This window comes from Salvelinus namaycush, chromosome 22, assembly GCF_016432855.1.
Source record: "Salvelinus namaycush isolate Seneca chromosome 22, SaNama_1.0, whole genome shotgun sequence".
NCBI lineage: Eukaryota > Metazoa > Chordata > Actinopteri > Salmoniformes > Salmonidae > Salvelinus > Salvelinus namaycush.
The window spans coordinates 32,078,080-32,085,726 of NC_052328.1; positions in this window are offsets into that span (position 1 = coordinate 32,078,080).

Consider the following 7,647-nt stretch of genomic DNA (forward strand, 5'->3'; position numbering starts at 1 on the left):
AGTTGGATGGGCTATTTACAGATGGGCTATGTACAGGTGCAGTAATCTGTGAGCTGCTCTGACAGCTGGTGCTTAAAGCTAGTGAGGGAGATAAGAGTCTCCAGCTTTAGTGATTTTTGCAGTTTGTTCCAGTCATTGGCAGCAGAGAACTGGAAGGAAAGACGGCCAAAGGAACAATTGGCTTTGGGGGTGACCAGTGAGATATACCTGCTGGAGCGTGTGCTACGGGTGGGTGCTGCTATGGTGATCAGCGAGCTGAGATAAGGCGGGGCTTTACCTAGCAGAGACTTGTAGATGACCTGGAGCCAGTGGGTTTGGTGACAAATATGAAGCGAGGGCCAGCCAACGAGAGCATACAGGTCGCAGTAGTGGGTAGTATATGGGGCTTTGGTGACAAAACAGATGACAGTGTGATAGACTACATCCAATTTGTTGAGTAGCGTGTTGGAGGCTATTTTGTAAATTACATCGCCGAAGTTGAGGATTGGTAGGATGGTCAGTTTTAAGAGGGTATGTTTGGCAGCATGAGTGAAGGATGCTTTGTTGCGAAATAGGAAGCCGATTCTAGATTTAATTTTGGATTGGAGATGTTTAATATGAGTCTGGACGGAGAGTTTACAGTATTTACAAGTTAAATTATGCTTATATCTAAACCAACGTAGAGCATTTTAAGACTGTTTTATACATAATTTGGGGTCTCTATAAGGTACAATATGAGGTTGTGAACCTAGCATTAAAGTGCATCCTTGTAGCTGTGTGGGTTAATATAGTCAAAATGGTTGCTTTGGGGTACATTTATACCATAGTATACTATAGTATTTTTTTATGTGGGTGGGTTGGTCTTTTGTTTAGTATACGTAGCTTTAAGTCGCTTGGTTATTCTAAACGGACCATGCTGCGGTCAAAGAGGCTAGCTAGCCTAGCTTAAGCCTCATTCACATTACCCCATAAACACTTACGTTGCGCCGGATATCATGCATTTCAATGGGGCGGTCCACAACGGAGTGGAAACGCAACGCCCCCTTGCAGTTGAAGGCTCTGTTGCGAGATGGTCACCGCATACTATGAAACATTTCGAACTTTGTGTTGTCTTCAGTCGTCTTAAGTCCAGCCAGAGTCCGTCGAAGAACAGGGGTCACTGATGGGGAAAAAATGGCCTCCCTTGAGAGGGCAAGAACAAGATGTATGTTAGGAGAAGTGCAGCATTATCATAAGGAGACGTATACTTGGAATATGGAGGAGAAATGGAGAGGAAAAGATAGGCGGAGGAGGTCGGAGGAAGAGGGTGAGCTTGAATCGGTTGAAGATGGCGAAAAAAGGGAGATGGTTTGTCGAAGAAGAATATTTGATATCGTTCGACTGATTACACTCCAACTATTACCACAAGCCCGTCCTCTCCAATTAATTAGAGGGTGAACTGTTTCGAAATTACCACCGTTTTTGTTCATAGTCCCCCCATTTTAGGGGTGCAAAGTATTGGGACAAATTCACTTATGTGAATTCAAAGTTAAGTATTTGGTCCCATATTTGTTGGATGCATTTGCTGTTTGTTTTGGTTGTGATGGAGATTATTTTGTGTCGAATAGAAATTAATGGTAAATAATGGAGTCATTTTTATTGTAAATAAGAATAGAATATGTTTCTAAACACTTCTACAAGAATGTGGATTCTACCATGATATTCGTGAATAATAATCAGTGAGAAAGTTAGATGCACAAATATCATACCCCCCCCCCCCAAAAAAAATGCTATCCTCCCGTTATTGTAATGGTGAGAGGTTCACATGTCTTGGGGATATGAAAATCTATGGCAAGACATGGCAAGCACCTCAGACTCTACAAATGCAGAATGCTCATAAGTCATGCTCATAAGCCACCGGCTAGTACAGAGGATTGGCTGGTGGCGGTGGAGTCGAGGGGGCAAGCAGTGTTACACAAATCCATGCTACTGCCCCGTATTCAGTCTCTAGGCTTCATAAGTAACCAGAAAAAGAGTTGTCTGAATCCATCTCAGCGCATTCCGTTACTGGGTGTCGAACTAGACTCACTTGCTTTTCTATCGCCATGGAGAGTGTCCGAGTTCCGGCTCTGCTTAGCCAAATTTCGTCTTGGTCACAATGCCTTTTCACCAGAGCCTACAGATGTAGGATCTTAGTTTGATCACTCTTTTGTTGCTGAGAATGTTCCTGCACAGCAAGAAACACAAACGTGTCGTATATTCAAGGTTTAAAAAGACTGCTAAAGTTTGTAAATGTCCCTGACATGCCATGGCCCGAGTTGCTATGGGCTGAGTTGTATCCCGCAAAGTAATCACGACAGATGCATCCCCCCGAGGGTGGGGTATGCTGTACGAAGGCAACTTGATTCGGGGGTATGGACACTGGTAGGGAGCCCACTGCATATCAATTACCCAGAGCTCCTAGCGGTGTAGCTGGCGCTCAGGTGCTTCCCCCTGCTTTAATCGGGCGGCTTGTTCTGGTCAGAAATGACTGGGGGACGATCCTCTCCTACAAAACCTCCCTGCTCATGGCTTTGGCCTCGGCTAAACAGGTCCAAATGCGGCCTTCGCCCCGAAAGTCAGAGCTATGACCAGCTTGGTTGACGCCTGTTTTGCTAATTCAGCTCGGGCAGACTGTCTCTCCCACTACAGTGTGTAGTATAGTATTCTACAGCATACTACATTTGATTATAGAACTATATAGTAATTATTGTAGTATTTTTTTCATTTGGGTAGTTACCATGTCACATACAGACTCAAACCCACACAAATGGCTTTTCCTCTTTCCCTCCTCATCCTCCTCCTCACCTTCTCATGACTCTCAACAAGTAAGAGCAGCATGTTTTTATGGTAGTTTATGGTAGGTATTGGTAAGTTCAGAAGATCTTTATACAATAATTGTGTATTATCTTCTGTGTAGAAAAGAACATCCGTGTATGTGTTCCTGAGAGTCCTAGCTGTCAAGAATGGTTTTAGCATGGATTGCATTCGATTTTTAAGATGGGTGCTGTGCGATATGAGCCGGATGCCCCGCTTTCAGGTAATGGCGAAGACTGCAAAAAAAAGCAGGGGAGTTTGAAATGAACCTGGTAGTTTTATACTCAGAATAAAATGCACAGGCCTACATGTTGTGTCATTATGAAGAAGATGTTAGAAGACAATTCAAACATTGATTTCTGAAAATGTATATTATTCTACATAGCCATAGGTTACTTATAAAGAATAATTCCTTTAGTGTATTTATTATAATGATGTTTCATAATTATACATTCTTGTAACATAGGCCTACTACTTGTGGAATACAGGATACAGGGTGTAAACGGAACAGTGAAATACTTACTTGCAAGCTCTCCAACGCGGGGCAATACACATTTATAAATAGAAATACAGTAATAAGTCAGAAAAAACAGTAAAAATATTGTTTGGAAATACAGTGTATATACACAATAAGAATATACAGTATAGATAAATGATTTACTGATGATTTACGTAAGTGAAATAATCTGTCTGTAAACAATTGTTGGAAAAATGTATTGTGTCATGCACAAAGTAGATGTCCTAACCGACTTGCCAAAACTATCGTTTGTTAACAAGAAATTTGTGGAGTGGTTGAAAAACGAGTTTTAATGACTCCAACCTAAGTGTATGTAAACTTCCGACTTCAACTGTAGGTGCAAGTCTTACCATTTTTATCCCCATATTGAAACACACTTTGAAAGGCACTCATTGGCTTCTCACCAACTATGCAGTAGTATATATATATACACATATATATACAATATATACACTGTATAGTACTTGACAAAATTGTGTTTGGTATGCAGTGGCAACCTATAAAACTGTTCAGTCTTAATATGCTGTAGCCTGGGTGTGTGTGTGTGTGTGTGTGTGTGTGTGTGTCAGAGAGAGAATGAGTGAGATTTGCATTTAATTTAGTTGACAATAACTTTCATTACAATTCAAATAAACCCCAAACTATATCCAGTAACAGTCCTTGAACCTTCATAACAATGGCAACTTTATCTTTATTTACAGTGAAGATCAGCCCAAGGTATCTGAATATTGGGAAAAGATGGTTCCCAATTTTAAAGATATACTTTTCCATCGCCGATAATACTTCAGTTGGTCGTCATAGTATAGCTCCAGACAAAAAAACATATCCTGTTCTGCAAGTTCCTTGGTTCCAAAGACGCTGTAGTAGAGACCAAAGACGGTGGATAAACAAAGATGTACCGCTCAGACCGTTTACCATTGGAAAAAAATGTTCACTGTCCCAGTCTGTTTAAAACCTCTTAAGGATCGGACCCTTTTTTTCAATTTTCGCCTAAAATGACATACCTAAATCTAACTGCCTGTAGCTCAGAACCTGAAGCAAGGATATGCATATTATTGATACCATTTGAAAGGAAACACTTTGAAGTTGGTGGAAATGTGAAATTAATGTAGGAGAATCGTCTTTGAAATGCAAGATTAAGGCCACAATGTATTACTCCAGTTTAGGCGCAATTTAGATTTTGTGTATGTGCAAAGTTTTAAACTGATCCAATGAACCATTGCATTTCTGTTCAAAATGTTGTATCAAGTCTGCCCAAACTGCCTAATTGGTTTATTGATACATTTTCATGTTCATAACTGTGCTCTCTCCTCAAACAATAGCATGGTATTCTTTCACTGTAATAGTTACTGTAAATTGGACAGTGCAGTTATATTAACAAGAATTTCAGCTTTCTGCCCATAGCAGATATGTCTATGTCCTGGGAAATGTTCTTGTTACTTACAACATCATGCTAATCACATTAGCGCACATTAGCTCAACAGTCCCGCGGGGGGGACACCGATCCTGTTGGGGGTGGCTCTCCCATAGGCACCAATGCATTAGCAGCTTGGTTAGCAAGCTGCATTAGCAGCTTGGTCTGGTCTGCTTAGTTCATTATCTGCATTCATTCACCCATCTTTGTGTAATCAGTACTATGTTCCAGCAGAGGGCAGCAGCTCAGCAGTCTTTGGTTATACTAGTCCATAATTTGTTAGTCACTGTCTGCCACTGAGAGAGAGGCATGTTTACATAAACAGCAGTAGGAAGTCAGTTAAAGACAGTCTTATTTAGATTTGATTGGAAAGAAAGCAGATAATGGGCAGGATGTTCATCCAGCGAGAGAGAGACTACCCCTGACCTAGTCTATAGAGGCTAACCCTGACCTAGTCTACAGACTAACCCTGACCTAGTCTATGGAGGCTAACCCTGACCTAGTCTACAGACTACCCCTGACCTAGTCTACAGACTGACCCCTGACCTAGTCTACAGACTGACCCCTGACCTAGTCTATAGAGGCTAACCCTGACCTAGTCTACAGACTAACCCTGACCTAGTCTATGGAGGCTAACCCTGACCTAGTCTACAGACTAACCCTGACCTAGTCTACAGAGACTACCCCTGACCTAGTCTACAGACTGACCCCTGACCTAGTCTACAGGCTAACCCTGCCCTAGTCTATTGAGACTCCCCCTGACCTAGTCTACAGACACTAACCCTGACCTAGTCTACAGACACTAACCCTGACCTAGTCTACAGACACTAACTCTGACCTAGTCTACAGAAACTAACCCTGCCCTAGTCTATAGAGACTCCCCCTGACCTAATCTACAGAGACTAACCCTGACCTAGTCTACAGACTAACCCTGCCCTAGTCTATAGAGGCTCCCCCTGACCTAATCTACAGAGACTCCCCCTGACCTAGTCTACAGAGACTAACCCATGACCTAGTCTACAGAAACTAACCCTGACCTAGTCTACAGAGACCCTCCCTGTCTAGTCTACAGAGACTACCCCTGACCTAGTCTACAGAGACCTACCCATGACCTAGTCTACAGAAACTAACCCTGACCTAGTCTACAGAGACCCTCCCTGTCTAGTCTACAGAGACTACCCCTGACCTAGTCTACAGAGACCTACCCATGACCTAGTCTACAGAAACTAACCCTGACCTAGTCTACAGAGACCCTCCCTGTCTAGTCTACAGAGACTACCCCTGACCTAGTCTACAGAGACTACCCCTGACCTAGTCTACAGACACTAACCCTGATCTAGTCTAGACACTAACCCTGATCTAGTCTACAGACACTAACCCTGACCTAGTCTACAGACACTAACCCTGACCTAGTCTACAGACACTAACCCTGACCTAGTCTACAGACACTAACCCTTCTAACCCTGACCTAGTCTACAGACACTAACCCTGACCTAGTCTAAAGACATTAACCCCGACCTAGTCTACAGAGACTAACCCTGATCTAGTCTACAGAGACTAACCCTGTGCTAGTCTACAGAGATTAACCCTGACCTCCTAACAAATACCAGCACATATTCACACTCCCTCTTGTGGCATCACAGGGGAATAAGGTAATAGTTATAAGACATCGCTAAAGCTGGTGGATAAATCAAGATAGTTCCCTCAGGCCTTTTACCATTGGGAGAAAAAAATGTAATTTCCTTTCTGCTTAACAAGGTGGCTCTCCCTTAGACATCAATGTGCTAGCAGCTGGGTCTGGTCTGCTTAGTTCACTGACTTCAATTGATCCACTGTAAATGAAATATGACTATTCCAGAGTAAATAAAATAGTTCATAATGCTGTGAATGCTGTGATGAAATTTAGGCGGGTCATTATAGGCTAGTGTGGTAATTGGCTAAAGCACATAATGATGCAACTCTGCCTATCCAATTGTACTGTTTTGTGAAAAGAACCCAAACTTGTCACACCTTCCACAAGCTTCCAATAATAGATAGGCTAAATAAAATATAGAATATTCGTTACTGTCAAATATTTCTGTGGCTATAAGGCACAGCAAATTCTGCCCCATCTGGTCGTAGACCTATTGAAGAACATGGTCGTATATTCATTAGTGCACATGCTAACAAAATGTTTTGCAACGAAAACGAAAACAATGATTTCTTATTGGACAAATTCAGGTAGGTCCCTCCCCTTTTCGGCCCGTTTGCTTCAGTTTGTTTCCTAGTGAATACGCAGCTATCCCAGCATGGCTGTCAAGTTGTTGTGGACATAGACACACCCATTGATATGTTATTAGTCAGTGGTGTAATGTACTGAAGTAAAAATACTTAAAAGTACTACTTAAGTCGCTTTTTTGGGTATCTGTACTTTACTTAACTATTTATATATTAGACAAATTTTACTTTTACTTCACTACATTCCTGAAGAAAATATTGTTATTTTTACTCCATAAATATTTTCTGACAACCCAAAGTACTCATTACATTTTGAATGCTTAGCAAAACATGAAAATTGTGAAATTCATGCACTTTTCAGGAGAACACGTGGTCATCGCTTCTGCCTTATGGTCTGGCGGACTCACTAAACATAAATGCATCTTTTGTAAATAATGTCTAAGTGTTGGAGTGTGCCTCTGGCTATCCGTACATTTTAAAAACAGGAAAAAGGTGCCGTTTGCTTTGCTTAATTAATATAAGGAATTTGAAATGATTTATACTTTTACTTCTATTTTTGATACTTAAGTATATTTTAGCAATTTCGTGTACTTTTGATACTTAAGTATATTTAAAACCAAATACTTTTCGACTTTTACTCAAGTACTATTTTACTGGGTGACGTTAACATTTACTTGAGTAACTT